At 44.7% G+C, this 16,300-nt stretch overlaps 1 long non-coding RNA gene across 1 annotated transcript in view; it reads left to right on the top strand.

Annotated features, from left to right (window-relative positions):
• The window catches only part of LOC123028931, a 41,392-nt gene that overhangs the window by 12,765 nt on the left and 12,327 nt on the right, over window positions 1-16,300 (top strand). The window lies entirely within an intron of this gene.

Here is a 16,300-nt window from a genome sequence, read left to right as displayed (position 1 = left end):
GGGGGGGCAGATTGGGGAAGGCTGCCTCATGGCCTTAATTTAGTCATGATTCCCAAGAGCTCAAGATATACTCATATTCAAGAAGTGCTAGAAATCCTAGTCCTCAGAGCTAATCCCTGAGAATATAAGAAGAGCCATGATGGATTAGGCCAAGTGTCCATCTAGCCCTGCCTTCTGTTTTCACTCTGGCCAAACCTGCTACCTCCAATTGCCCAGTAGCAATTGGCTGGGCAGGCCTTTGCAGTCAGGTAGACTCTGAGAAAGCTGGGTAAGAGTGATGTTGTTCAGCAATTTTGGACTCTGGACCTAATGAAAATAATGAACAGACTTTGGACAGAATGGTGGCCGCCTCCACTCTGTTTTGAAAGATTGGTGCTTTCATGCTACAGTCCCTCTCCCTATTAATTTGGGAATGGAGTGATTCCTGAAGTCTTCTATAAACTATCAGGTTATTGAGGTCGGAAGGAAGAAGCACACCTGCAGCTGTTGACCACTTGCACTTATACAAATCTGGGGCACCTCTCAAATGACCCAGGGCCCATACCTAGGTCAGCTGCTTCCCAACAGTACTCATGGATGGTGGGGCAGGGGCAGATAGTGTCTCCCAGAGATTCGAGACTTCAACTGAAATATTCCAGGTTCCAGTCCTCATGGACCATCCCTGAACACCACCTCTGGGTGGCTCTTATGGAGGCTGACTCAGCCAGTGGTGCAGCTGGGTAATTTTAGACTCCAGACTAAATGGTTTTATGCCTCGTGCCTTAATTGTAGCCGTGTGTATTCCTTCAGTTGTGAACACCAAACTAACATTTTTCTCCAGACATTCCACATTGCCCTTCCATACTTTAACATTACTAATATGTTAAAATCACTTGCCAATGGTGATTTAAACAATAAAGCATTGATTGATCGATCGATTGATTAAAAACCCTTCAGCAATGTGATGTGGCTGCAAAAAGGGCAAATGCTATTTTAAGCTGCATTAATAGAAGTATCACTTCCAAACCAGGTGAAGTACTAGTCCCTCTTTGCTCGGCACTGGTTAGGCCCCATCTGGAATATTGCACTCAGTTCCAGGTACCACAGTTTAAGAAAGATGTGGGCAAGCTGGAAAGGGTTCAGGGGAGGGCAACAAGGGTGATCCAGGGACTGGTAACAAAGCCCTATGAGGACAGATTGAAAGAAGTGGGCATGTTTAATCTCAAGAGAAGACTGAGAGGAGATATGATAGCACTTTATATGTACTTGAACAGCTGTCACAAAGAGGAAGGAAAGGATATCTTCCCAATCATCCCAGAGTGCAGGACATGGAAGAATGGACTCAAGTTACAGGAAGACAGATTCCCGCTAGATATCAGGAAAAAAATCCTGACTGATAGAGCAGTATGACAATGGAACAAATTACCTAGGAAGGTTGTGGGCTCTCTCTCACGGGAAGCCTTCCAGATGCATCTGAGGGGGGTGGTTTAACTGGGAGTCCTGCACTGAGCAGGGTGTTGGACCCAGTGGCCCTCTGGCCCATTCCAACTTGACTATTCCATGGTTCTCTGTGCAAGTTTGCTTTTGATGTTTGATGCTTCTTCCTAAACATCCTATGCATGTTTAGAAAGAAAATGCCCTGACTTCCTGGCATTTCCCCTGGCTGGAGCGAGCTCGGAGCTACTGGGTTTCTAAGCATGCATGGGATCCTGACCTCTATTATGGCACTCTGATGGCTGCAAGAATCAGATGGAATTTGCTTCTGTACCTGCCATTCCCTGGTGGTCCTTTCAAGAGAGCTGGGTACCCTGGACTTTGCTCCCAAGTTCTGACCTAACCCCGCTACTGGTCCCAGCTGCAGCATTAGCCTAGACTGCAGATACTATGGAAGGTACAGCAGCTGCTTCGGCTTAATCTCCTCAGGCTGCTGTTTCCTCCGTGGGCTAAGCCCCTTTTTCTAGGACCATGCATCATACCCATTTCTAAAATCCTCTCTTTCTGGTGTTTTTTTCTGCCAAGCTCATTGTATCTAACCATTCTGATGGCATTCCAGCCCTCAGAAGCCTCAGGAGCACCTTAGTTTTCCAAACCCTTACCCTACCCTGGATTTCTACCCTAACCCTAAAATAGGGCCTACCCCCCATGCATCATACCAAGTTCTAAAATACTCTCTTTCCAGAGGTTTTTCTGCCCAGCTCATTCTATCTTGCCATACCAAACACATTCCAGCCCTCAGAAACATCAGGAGCACCTTAGTATTCCAAACCCTAACCCTACCCTGGATTTTCCCCCTTACCCTAAAATGGGGCCTATTCCTTATGCAGCATACCCATATTTTAAATCTTGCCTTTCTGGAGTTTTTTCTGCCCTGCACATTGTGTTTTGGCATTCCAATCATGTTTCAGCCCTCAGAAACATTATGAGCATTTCAGTTTTCTGAACCCTATCCCTACCCTGGATATCCACCCTAACTCTGCCATGCATTATACCCATTTCTCAAATCCGCCTTTTCCAGAGTTTTTTCTGCCCGGCTCATTGTATCTTGCTATCGCCTATCGCCATCATGACTTCCCCTGTCCGTCTGCCATCTTGCCACATCTGCCTGTGATCGGCGAAAGGTTCCTTTGTGCACTGTCGGCACAGAGAACCACAGAGTCAAATATATATTGGGTTTGATGAAGATTTAGGCATGTGCATCTTTGTTGGCAGAAACAGATCTCCCCATTTCTTCCTCCCTTGGGCAGCATTTCCACACCCCTCTTAGTTCTTTCACTGTTTGTTGCACAAATGATTCTGAAATGATCCAATTCCAAAACAAGCAAATACCGACACAACTCACAGGATTTCTAAGTCTATATAAATTCAGTAAGAGTTTTTCAAAGCTGGCTTCTCCAAAGGGCCACTTTTCTTTTATTCCAAATGAAAGCATTTCACTTTCTTTATGCCAGCATTATTCTTTGAGTAAGATTTTTGTTGTTAGCATTACTTTAAAGAACTGCAGGACCCTGTCTTGCTCTCTGTTTTTCTTTCACTCCTTTTTTGTCAAATAAAATGTGGCAGATCCAGCCTCAAATGTAATTTTGGACTCAGAACTGTTTATGGAACATTCAGACGAACATGAAACATGGAATTTGTGAGCAGCTGTAAGATTCTGTTTCAAAGTATCAGGCTGGAATTTCCTATTTTGCTTTAGAAATATGCCAATATACTTAACTGGCATTGTGATGCACAGCACATGAAAGACTTGCTGTAGAAGGAAGAGGAACATGGATACCATACATATTACAGGGGAAATATTGCTATATTATTTCCTCGAATGTATTATGGATTCATTTGGCTGTAGGATTTCTTCCAGATGAGAGAACCTCTACCATATGGAAGATCTGTAAATAAGGCTTGGTGGATAAAGCTATAAAGGAACTTGTTTATAGGCACATCTTAAAGCTGTGCCACAAATATACCCCCAGCCACTCTGGAAGCCTTCCTCTGAAAAGCAGAAGGAAGACAGCTTTGCCATCTTGGTAGAAAATGGTAATTTGTGCTTAGTGGGATACATGGCATAGAAGAAGGATAGGGACACTTACCTTCCATGCCATGGCTCCACAGTTCTGGAATACCATCTTGGATATCCATGTTTATGATATTGCATTATCATCATCATCATCATCATCACTACTACTACTATAAATGTGGGTGGTGCAGTGCTTTAAAGCACTGAGCTGCTGAGCTTATCAATCAAAAGGCCGACAGTTTGAATCTGCACCATGGGGCGAGTTTCCATTGCTTTGTCCCAGCTCCTGCCAACCTAGCAGTTCAAAAGCATGCAAATGCTCGTAGATAAATAGGTACCACTTTGTGGGAAGGCGACAGCATTCTGTGTGCCTCAGCATTTAGTCATTCAGGCCACAGTATGAGAAATGACAAAAAAATATAAAATCTACACTCAGCCTATATATATATAATTTATATATATATTATTATATATAATAATTTATATATATATAAATTAAAATTTTTAAACTAACACTAAAAAAAAATCAAACATCACAAACATTGGATTCACTGGGTCAACCTCCTACTACATATTTTTTAACATTCTAATATCAAATTCATACACTCAGCCTATAAACAGAGGTTCCATTAAATAGATTTAATACACAGTTCAAAATGCATAAACAAAGAATTAATAAATTACAAAGGAAATAGTAAAAGGCAACTCTCATTTTGCCACCAGGTATTCACATATTCCATATTCCAGCAGTCAACATAGGAAACCATCGGAAATTCTGATTATTATTATTATTATTAGAACATTTCTATGCCGCCCCTTGCCGAAGCCTCGGGGCGGCTTACAACACAAAAAAATACAATACAATACAAAAATAACAATATAAAATTAAAATGAATAATATAAAATAAATAAAAAATATAAACGATATAAAAGAAGTTAGAAAAGTTATAAAAGAAAAGAAAAGAAGTTGCCCTGGCCAGATAAATAAGTAAATATTGTTAACAATTAAAATGACATTTAAATAAAAAGGTCTTCACCTGGCGCCGAAAAACAAATAACGACAGCGCCAGGCGGACCTCTCTGGGGAGCACATTCCATAGATTGGGCGCCACCGCAGAGAAAGCCCTCCTCCGAGTGCCTACCCTCCTAATTTCTTTCACGCAGGGTTCCCGGAGAAGGGCCTCTCCCGCAGATCTCAAGGGGCGGTCGGGCATATACGGACGTAAGCGCTCGTGCAGGTAGCCAGGACCCAAGCCATTTAGGGCTTTATAGGTCATAACCAACACCTTGAATTGGGCCCGGACTTCAATGGGAAGCCAGTGAAGCTGTCGGAGGACTGGAGTCATGTGAACATAACTCCCCATCCCCATCAGCAACCTGGCAGCATTATTTTGAACCAATTGAAGTATCCGGACTGTCTTCAAGGGAAGCCCCACGTAAAGCGCATTACAGAAGTCAAGGCAGGAAGTCACCAGCGCATGTGTCACCGTCGCCAGGCAGTCGTACTCCAGGTAGGGGCCCAGCTGATTAATCAGCCGAAGCTGAAGGAAAGCGCTCCTCGCCACCGCTGTCACCTGAGCTTCCAATGAAAGCTCCGGGTCGAGGAGTACTCCTAAGCTGCGGACCTTGTCCCTAAGAGGGAGTGCAACCCCATTCAGGGCCAGGTCAAATCCACCCTCTCCGAAGCCCAATCCGCCAACCAACAGGACCTCCGTCTTGTCTGGATTGAGCTTCAGTTTATTGGCTCTCATCCAGCCCATTACCTCGGCCAAGCACCGGTTCAGCACAGCCACTGCCTCACCTGGATTAGTGGAGAATGAGAGGTAAAGCTGGGTATCATCAGCGTATTGATGATTCCGCAGCCCACACCTCCTGATGACCTCTCCCAGCGGTTTCATATAGATGCTAAACAGCAAAGGGGACAAAATGGAACCCTGTGGTACTCCATGGCATAGCTGCCATGGCGCAGAGCCATAGTCCCCCAGCACTACCTTCTGGAATCGGCCGTTGAGATAGGAGCGGAACCACTGCAAAGCAGTGCCTCCGACCCCCAATCCCGCTAGCCTATCCAGGATACCATGGTCGATGGTATCGAAAGCCGCTGAGAGGTCCAGAAGAACCAACAGGGACGCACTCCCCCTGTCCTTCTCCCTGCATAGGTCATCGTACAGGGCGACCAAGGCAGATTCAGTACTGTACCCGGGTCTGAAGCCGGACTGAAATGGGTCCAGATAATCAGTTTCATCCAAGAGTGCTTGGAGTTGTCCCGCCACCACCTGCTCCAACACCTTGCCCAGAAACGGGATGTTGGCCACTGGTCTATAGTTAGTGGCCATCTCTGGATCCAGTGACGCTTTCTTCAGGACCGGTAGGACTACCGCCTCCTTTAAAGGGCAGGCACCCGACCCTCCCTCAGAGAAGCATTAACCACTTCCAAGATCCAGGTCCCAATCCCGTGCTTGGAATTATTTATTAACCAAGACGGGCAAGGGTCCAATAGGCAAGTGGTGGGACGTACTCGTCCAAGCACCTTGTCCACATCATCGGGCCGCAATGAATATACTGTTAAGGATGCACATCTGAGCCCACAACAGGCAAGAGAAGAACCCAGCACACTGGTTCATAGCAAATGTGAACATGGTAATAGAACATGTAGCACTCATCAAAACTGTAGATGGGGTATTTATTTCTTCAGTTTGCGTTTTGATATGTCTTGACCTAATTTCACAACAGCAACCAAATATGTGGATCAAAATGAGTTTGCCTTAAAAATCCACATATTTCTAATTTGTTCAGTGGAGCAATTAAATCAAATATGTTTTGGGAAACAGTGTGATGCATGTGGAATTGGCCATATTTTACAGTGACAGTGGAAATTCAGGATAAGGTTAGGGTTCGGAAAACTAAGGTGCTCCTGATGTGGGTGTGGGCTGGAATGCGATAGGAATGGAAAGATAGAATGACCTAGCCAGAAAAATTTCTGGAAGGTGGGGATTTTGGGAATTCATTTGATGCATGGGAATTTGGACATATTTTAAGGTTAGGATGGAAAGAAAGAGTAACATTAGGGTACGGAAAACTAAGGTGCTACTGCAATCCTCAGGACATGACAGGAATGCCAAGATACAATTAGCTGAGCAGAAAAACTTCGGAAAGAGAGGATTTGAGAAATGGGTATGATGCATGTGGAATTGGCCCTATTTTAGGGTTGGGGTGGAAATCCAGGCTAGGGTTGGGTTCGGAAACTAAGCTGCTTCTGATGTTTCTGAGAGCTGGAACATGACCGGTATGGCAAGATACACTGGGGTGATGGGGAGGGGGGAACTCCAGAAAGAGAGGATATAAGAAATGGGTAAGATTCATGGGGACTAGGCCCTAATTTTGATGGAATGGAAATATGATGGAAATCCAGGGTAGGGTTAGGGTTCAGAAAACTAAAGTGCTCCTGATGTTTCTGATGGCTGGAACACACTCGGAATGGAAGGCACAATACGCAGAGCACAAAAAACTCTGGAAGGTGGGGATTTTGGAAATCAGAATGATGCATGAGGAATTGGCCATATTTTAGGGTTAGAGTGGAAAACCGAGATAGGGTTAGTGTTTGGAAAACTAAGGTGCTCTTGATGCTTATAAAGGCTGGAACACAATCAGAATGGCAAGACACAATGAACTGGGCAGAAAAAATACACAAGGTGCGGATTTTGGAAATCGGCATGATGCAAGGGGAACAGGCCTTGTTTTAGGGTTAGGGTGGAAATCCAGGGTAGGGTTAGGGTTCAGAAAACTAAGGTGCTCTTAAAGGCTGGAATGCAATCGGAATGGCAAGACACAATGAGCTGGGCAGAAAAACCTCCAGAAAGAGACGATTATACAACTGGGTATGGTTCATGGGGAATAGGCCCTATTTTAGGGTTAGGGTGGAAATTCAGGTTAGGGTTAGGAAAACTAAGGTGCTCCTGGTGTTTCTGAGGGCTGGAACACAATCACAATGGCAAGATACAATGAGCTTGGCTGGAAAACCTCCAGTAAGAGATCATTTTAATTCTGGGTATAATTCATGAGCAACAGGCCCTATTATAGGGTTACACTGGAAATCCAGGGTAGGGTTAGGGTTCAGAAAATTAAGGTGCTCCTGATGTTTCTGAGGGCTGGATCTCATTCAGAACAGCAATATGCAATGAATTGGGCAGAAAAACCACTGGTAAGGAATCATTTTCAAACTGAGTATAATTCATGAGCAATAGGCCCAATTTTAGGGTTAGGGTGGAAATCTAGGGTAGGGTTAGGGTTTGGAAAACTAAGGTCAGCCTGATGTTTCTGAGGGCTGGAACACAATTGGAATAGAGAGATACAATGAGCTGGGAAGAAAAACCTCCAGTAAGGAATAATTTTAAATCTGGGTATAATTCATGCGCAATAGGCCCTATTATAGGGTTACACTGGAAATCCAGGGTAGGGTTAGGGTTTGGAAAACGAAGGTGCTCCTGATGTTTCTGAGGGCTGGAATGCAATTGGAAAAGAGAGATACAATGAGCTGAGCAGAAAAACCTCCAGAAAGAGACAATTTTACAATTGGGAATGATGCATGGGGAATAGGCCCTATTTTAGGGTTAGGGTTGAAATCCAGGATAGGGTTAGAGTTCGGAAAACTAAGGTGATCCTGATGTTTCAGAGGGCTGGAACACGATCGGAAAGGTAATATACAATGAGCTGGGCAGAAAAACCTGTGGAAAGAGAGGATTTTACAACTGGGTATAATTCATGGGGAATAGGCCCTGTTCTAGGGTGAGGGTGGAGATCTAGGGTAGGGTTAGGGTTGGGAAAACTAAGGTGCTTCTGTAGTTTCTGAGGACTGGAATGTGATCGGAATGGCAAGACCTGGACAAAAAAAAAAAAACTCTGGAAAGAGACGATTTAAGAACTAGCTATGATTAATGGGGAATAGGCCCTATTTTACTGTTGGGGTGGAAATCCAGGGTAGAGTTAGGGTTCGGAAAACTAACATGCTCCTGATGTTTCTGAGGTCTGGATTGCAATCACAATGGCAAGATACAATGACCTGGGCAGAAAAATCTCCAGAAGGTGGGTATTTTGGAAATCAGTATGAAGCATGGGGAATTGGTTGTATTATATGGTTAGGGTAGAAATCCAGGATAGGGTTGGGATTCTTCTGATGTTTCTGTTGGATGGACCGCACTTGAAATGGCAAGGTACAATTCTCTGAGCAGAAAAAAATCCTTAAGGTGGTTATATATGATGCATGGCAAATTTGCCCTATTTTAGGGTATGGTGCACTTCCAAATGCATATATTAGTGTAAGTATTGTTCAAACACATCGTATATCCAAAATGCAATATGAGCTAAAATCAACTGAATGCGCATGAGAATCTTTAAAGTATATCAAAGTTTGGGATAAACCAACTTGACATTTGAGAGATGAGAGAGAGACAGAGAGAAATCAAACTGACAGATTCATCCATCCCTGCTGAATGCCCTCTTCTAAACCTTGCTCTCTCTGCCGCTGGTTAATTTAGCAGATGAGAGGGGGCAATTCCCACTAAATTCACACAAACATGTGACCCACCAGATGGCGCTTTTTTCAGCACTGTTGCTTCAGCAGAAGAGTGGGGAACCTTTGGCTATTGTTGGAGTCAGTCCCATCAACTCCAGCCAGCATGGTTAGTGGGCTGGGATGATGGGAGTTGTATTCAAACAATTTCTTCAGGGTTCCTAATATATTAGGGTCCCATTAAGTGTCTCCCTCAACCCATTTTCAGCCATCTAAAGAGGTCCCCTATCTTCTTCCTATGGCTTCATAATAGCTGTTGTTTCTTCTACTTGGTATTTCCTAAACCCTTGATTTAATGAGGTGTTAGAAGGCCGTGGCTTTGTTTTCCCTCTCTTCCCTTCTAGCTGCAGATTTATATTCCTGTTCCAAGAATGATGATTTAATAATGACATTTCAATAAATTCATCTCTTCTCCCTGCCCACTTACACACCCTCCGCCTTCATTTCTTTGAGGCCAGTACGGCTTGCTTTTTCAAAAACAATCTCTTTCCCTGGTGTAAGCAATACATTATAAAGCCATTCTTTGTATTTCCCCTATCTGAGGAATGCCACCTCTCCCAAGTCCCCATCTTTGACGGTGATTGAAGTACAGGAAACTTGAAATAAAATCGCCACCCTTTTCCTCTTTCCTTTTGGCTGTGGTTTCCAATCTGTGCAGAGACAAATGCAAGATCTGAAATATTGCTTAGGAAAAACAGAGCCACTCCCAGACCTCTGGGTTCGCCTTCCTCAAGCCAGTTTCTTTTGCTGAAAGTGCCTATAAACATGACTTTGAATTATTTTAGAGATTGGAGGTAATCTAATTCAGCCATCCCCAACCTGGTGACTGCTTCCCATCAACTATGCTAGCATGACCAATGGGCATGGATACTGGGAGTTGTAATCCAAAAATCTGGAAGGAAGCAGACCAAAGATGTTTGAACCAATGCACTCTTCAGAAATGACCCTTAAGCCTCTGCCAAATATCTGTGCTAAAGGGAACCTTCCTCCTTTAAAGGAACATTTGAACAGCTTCTACTGTTAGGAAATTTTTCCTAATGCTTAGCCCAAATCACCTTGTTTTGGGTTTAGTCAAGACAGCCATCCCCAGGAAGGCCACTCACATTTCGGGGTTCCTTGTTTGTAAACAGTGTTTCGGCAGGCCCATCTTCCCTAAAATACTGAACCAGTTTGGATGACACAAAAACCTGTAATGGGTAGGTAGGCACAGTTGGTTTTTCTGTTGTCCAAACCCAGACTAATGTCTACCCATTGTGCCTTCTCTCCTCTCCTCTCCTCTCCTCTCCTCTCCTCTCCTCTCCTCTCCTCTCCTCTCCTCTCCAACAAACCACCTTGAGAACCCATGTTATTTTAGGTTTGCTATTTTAGGTTTTGTTTTATCCACCTTGGGTTGCCATATTATACACATCCAAATGACCAATCTTCACATAGGAAAAGTCCAGCTGTGAGCAAGGTGCAAGTCAATATTGGCAACAAAAAAAACCCCTTGCCATTCTTGGATGTCACTGATTGGTCACCTGTTTTCTTCTTTCCTGCCTGCCTGCCTTGTTTCCTTTTTCGTATCCCAAATGTATGCAGCATTGTGTTGTGTTGTGTTGTGTTTTATTTTATAATCTCACAGGTCCAAAAATACTGTTTAACCCAAAGATGGTACAAATAGGATTCATTTTTTCCTTTGTTTTCCCCTGACAGCTGTCAGAGCACAAGCTCTTAAGGAAAAGCAAAGGCACTAGTGATCTTTGAGTGCAAAAAGGGGGTGGTGGGATTTACACCCCCTTTGCAGTAAGAGGTGTGGATATTTTATTTTATTTTGCCTTGGTAGCCTTCAGGGTGATACACAATTTGCACTTTTACACCTTTCTCCTTTTTTGCTTTGATGCTCCCCAGGATGATATAGATTTTGCACTTTTTTCCAAGACTCTAGCTGTTTGAAATGTACAAAAGTGTATCCCATCTCCTTTTCTTGTGATATAGGTAGCTAACTGTTAAAACTCTGGGCTCCATTTAAAAGAAGGGGTCAGCACGTCAATAGGTACTTTTTGTCAAGGAAAAATATAGAATTACCTTTCTGCCATGCTTAGGGCACTATCTGAATCACAAGCAATGCCTTCTGCATTACTGATTGCTCTGCTTCTTCTCCACCCCACAAAGGCATTGGTGGTGCCCAGCCTGGGGCTATAACAAAAATTGTGTCAAATACGGAGAGCGAATATGCTGTCTTATGTGTGCAGAATTCCTCAGAGACTCATGAATGGCATGAGCACTTGACTGAAAAGCAAGAAGTTGGAGTTCTGGAATGTAAATGGATTTACAAGTTTTGTTTTATGATGCTCTGGGCAAGTGCAGAGATGATAACCTCTGGGGGGGGGGGGATGCCTGGTGGTCAGGGACAGTACAAGCTGTAGTGCCACAGAAATGTCCCAGCAAGTTTTGCAGGCAAAGGTATTGTGCAGCAAGCCCTTCAGCCCCATTCACTGTGATATCGACCATCCGGAAATCACGAAGTGGTGGACTTTCAAAGCTGCGTGCCCCCATTGCTCGAGCAGGATTTTAGAAAAAGGAATTTAGATAAGGAGGCATAAGGGCATCATCTTTTGAGAATAAAGTACCCAGCAAACAGGCCTGCTGTCAAGGGTGAGATAGATGGCAGCTGCTGCGGACCCATCACTGCCTCCCATGAGAAGGGACACAGCCCAGCAGCCCCAGGTTGGCCTGGGCAGCAGCTGTAGTGGGATCTGGGCTGAGCAAGCTAGGCCCCTTTCAGGCCCGGGACTCTTGGCAGCTGCCCATTCTTTACAGCCCCTGATGCTGGGCCTGGAAAACCATTGCTCTAAGCAGTAGCAGAACAAAAGAAAAGGGCTCAGAAATACTGGGATCAGGGCTAAGTGACAATCGGGGATTGTCAGGGATAAGTGCTAATTGACTAGGAGACATCTGCAGTTTTCCAGTAGTGTAACATGGGGGACATATGGCAGCTACCCAAGAGTAAAACAAATTTACCTTGTGATGAATGCTTAGTACCTATAATGTATTTCCCAGCTCTCAGATTCAAAGAGCTTTTTATTTTTTAATACTTTTTTCAGTCTGGTTGTGCATTTAGAGTGTGTTTATTTTTGCAAAAAGCTATTATCAACCAGCTGCTCGTAAACTCTCTTCTGCAATGCAAGGATCTTTGTGCTGTGTAATTGCCTCGCCTCTCTAAGTGCAGATTCCACTGGCTTGAATTAACTGCTAACTCTTTATGATTATGGCTATCATTCATCTCCAGCAATTTAAGTCAGCCTTAGACTTAGCTGTGGTGACATCACCCTATTAGGAAAGATTCCTGCGGGGTCTTATTGTCCTTGAGGCAAGGCTGGACCTGTGCGGTGTCTTTCGTCCTGGTATCTTGGAGATGTGCAAAGCAGTGTTCTCCCCACCCTGCCACAGCCCCTTAAGTCATTTTGCATTTCTGTTCTGCATCCCATTCATATCGAGTGTCTCTTGGGAACGTGGGTGTTATGTCTAACTAACTAGCTGCTTCCATTTGCAATTGTGCTTGTACTGAAATGGATTTACCATCTAACCCAATAAAGTTTGCACAGAGCCCTCTTTATGTCTGTAGATATCTCCCTTTTAACATCTGTGACCCATTACACCATGTTTCTTCTGGCTCTTAAATAAACAAAAGCCATATGCATGTTCGGTGCTGGATGAGCCGCCGTTGCCCCATCCCCCGCATGACTCCTGCTGGACCTACCCCCAGGCACCCTTGATGTGGAGGCTTTGTGAACCACAACTGTTGGACTGTAGGGAAAACATCCCGAGAATTGTGATTGTGTGAGAATGACATGTTCATCAGAAATGCTGGGGTGGGGCAGGCAGCACAGACTGCTGCAGCAGAGAAACTCAGAGATGGGGTGTGGATTAGGAAGGGATCCATTTGGGATCCATTGGCTTCCCTGGGCTCAGCTCCCTAGACTTCAGCCCACTTTCCTGTAGCCATGAGTCCAATTTCCTCGTGAGCGTACCGAGGGTTCACACTGTGCTTGCCAGGAATTGAACCCCATGTGACCACTGCGCGACCGGCACCCCTCTTCTACACACATGGCTTGCAGTCTTTATCTGTGCTGCACATGCTGCAGAAGGAGGTTGCTGGTCGCACAACACCCTCTCAGCTTGACTCCCCTCCTAAGCCAGTGCCAAGCATGAGAAGAAGTCCGACAGACAGACGGAAGAGGGCCATATTCCTAGGAGGATTGTCACAACTCTAGGTGAAGGTTAGTGGCAGAGCACACGTTTTGCGGGCTGAAGCCTTGATCCCTGGCATCTCTAGGTAGGGCCGAAAAGACTTTTGCCTCGAAACCCAGCAGAACCATCTCCAGTCAGCATCAGGCAGCTCCCCATGTCTTTGCTCTGGGCCAAGGGATAGGAGAGGGCACAAGCCGTGCTGAGCCTCAGTCCTCCTAAGCTTCTCTGGATGAGCATCACAGAGCTCTGGCAGAGCTGGGCAAAGGCAAACAAGCTGACATTGTGGCTGACCACATGCCTCCTTAGGCAGGGGGAGGGCCGGCCCACCCACAAGGTGAGGTGAATCCCCCCTTTGGGTGGCAGGTCTCGAAGGGCCGCAGTGGGAGGACCATTTGGCTTCTCACTGCCACGGCTGTATCAGTTTCCAGAAGGGTGGGCATGGGAGAGGCTGCTGTAGCAAAAACAACAGAGGCTTATTATGGCACAGATTTTCATGGACTATAGTCGCATTCATCAGATGCATGTTCACTTCACTTGGCAGGTATACATATACACACGGTTGGGAGGAGGAATGTACACAGTGAGGCCAGAGAGAACCAGAAGGAGAAAAGTACCAAGAGCTGATCATGAGCTGATAAGGAAGTTCTGTTTGTGGTTCAAGTTACCCATCAGTCAAAACCATGTCCCCAGACCTGCATGCAAAAGACCAGGCATCCCCAAGCCAGTACCTTCCCTGTGTTGGATTACAGTTCCCATCTTCCATAGCCAGTACCTAACTTTTGGAGATCATGAATTGAAGAAAGCTGCAATACATGGAAGGCATCTTCTCCATGCTGCTCAAAGTGAGCAACTGAAACTGAGCTAAAGAAAAAAGAGGTAAACCCCTTACTAAGTTTCCATTCCAGTTCAGACAATCTCAAGCCCTCTCAAGAAGAATGAATAGAGCACAAGCTGTTTGCTCTCCTAAATGATGACTGTGAATTCCAAGAGGTTCCTGGCCCTGCTGCTCTTTCTTCTTCTCTAGACTGGAATTTTAATGGCTGTGATAAGAGAAAAACACCACCTTTCATCAGAGAATGTTGTGTTTATTTTAGCTCCCCGCTTCCTTCTCTGCAGTGGCTTCTGCACACAGCCCTACATTATCAGCTGAAGACAGTGACCTTTTCAGCATCCACGCCAAGGTACTTGAGCCATCCATTACCCAAAACCTGTTGGTGATGAAGAATTTTTTTTTAAGAGTCAGCCACTTTCGCACAGGATGTCAGCAAAGGAAGTGAGGCTTCCCATATGTTGTTGGTCCACGCTTGACAGTGTGGATGAAAGAGCAAATTATGATTCCATGCAGGAAAAGGCTGACAGGTGGTGTATCATAAGGATTAAGTGCACTGGGCATTTGGCTCCTGGTTCAAATTGGATTTCAGTCATGAACTCTTTGGGGGCTAAAGCCTGAGACTTAATGCCTGTGCATCACTAAAAAAAGAGGTGGGAAATTTGTATAAAATGTGAATATGTTAATTTATCTGTCTGGGTACAAATAAATATGACTGTATTGGGTACAATTATAATTCCATAATATATGGAATATGCTAATTTAATTTTTTATCATTTATAGTATGTGCAAGCATAGAAAAAATACTGGAATCTAACTAGAAATACAATGGAGTCATTTAGACTATGATTAGGTAATAACTCTACATGTCACATTGAGTAGTATGTACTACAGATATGCACAAATCTTCCAAAGTGAAAAAACATAAAAAAGTACAAATTCCCCCAAATCTGTATTTTATACTTTATACTATGATGGAGGGCAGCAAATATGTTTTTTGTTCTCTGTTTGTCCCCTCAACTAAGTTTGCATACAAGGAGAGTAAAAATAACATACTGAAGATCTGAGAAACTTTACACAGTTTCCTTGGCCGACCACTGCTCTATCTGCCACTCTCCCATTCGCACAGAGCAAACAGTGATAGCAAATGCAAGCAGGATCTGGGCATGCAGATGTTGCCAGCCTGATACATGGCTAGTGAAATTGTGAGGCTCCAAGCCAGGCAGTTGGATATCCTGTCACTCTTCCCAAGCAACCCTGCAGGCCACTTGCACAGGCTATGCACAAGCCATTGTGCTGGGTTTACACATCATAAATATCCACTTAGAAATATGCAAGGCTGACAATCCCACCACAGGCTGCTGGATTGTACAAACCAAGTCTATGGTTGGGTTCACATGGCACTATGCCATTTCTGCCCCACATGGGTTTTGGTCCAAATTTGCCACTCAGAAGTTCACCTGGCTACCTGGGCAGCATGGTGTCTGTGTTCCCCGCTCCATCCTCCTGACCTTGCCATACATCCTGGCCATTCCCACAAGTGAAATTGCCTTCTTTTCTCCATTCTTCCTTCCTTCCTTCCTTCCTTCCTTCATTTATTTAGAGAACTTCTGTGCCGCCCCATTCGCCGAAGCCTCGGGGCGGCTCACAACTGCAGCTCAACTGCCCCATTTGCCAAAGCCTCGGAGCGGCTCACAACTGCAACAGCCTGAGTCAGCAGGTTCCTCTTTCCCGCCTCCCAACTGTATCCACATGTATGCTGTGCTTCCCAACCACTCCAGATCCCATTAAGCCAATGAAAATATTTATTTATTTATTTATTTAAAACTTTTATATGCCGTCCCTTATGGATGGCATCTTGGGACGACTCAAATAAAGAATTTGGTTATGATTTTCCCCTTCTCTCTCCATGTATTTTCACACTGGCTCCGTTTCCAAAGGAAAGCATATCACTAAGTCAATGGGAATACAGTGAGCAAAAGCACGCTGGTTGCTCCACAACTGTGGGCAGTCAAGACTGAAGGCGAGCAGTGGCCACTTCCGTGGCTGCTTTTGCCAGGGGACTCTATGGTGTTTCCATACAAACAATGGTAAAATGGCAAGCCTGGGTTCAGCTAACTGAAGAAGCCAACAGTGCGCCATGGAAAGCTTAGAACAGACTACAGATTTCCTCCATATATAT

The sequence above is a fragment of the Varanus komodoensis genome, unplaced genomic scaffold (assembly GCF_004798865.1).
Source record: "Varanus komodoensis strain SLA01 unplaced genomic scaffold, ASM479886v1 scaffold39, whole genome shotgun sequence".
NCBI classification, from domain to species: Eukaryota; Metazoa; Chordata; class Lepidosauria; order Squamata; family Varanidae; genus Varanus; species Varanus komodoensis.
Note: the sequence above shows the minus strand (reverse complement) of the source record. Positions and strands in the feature narration are given on the sequence as shown.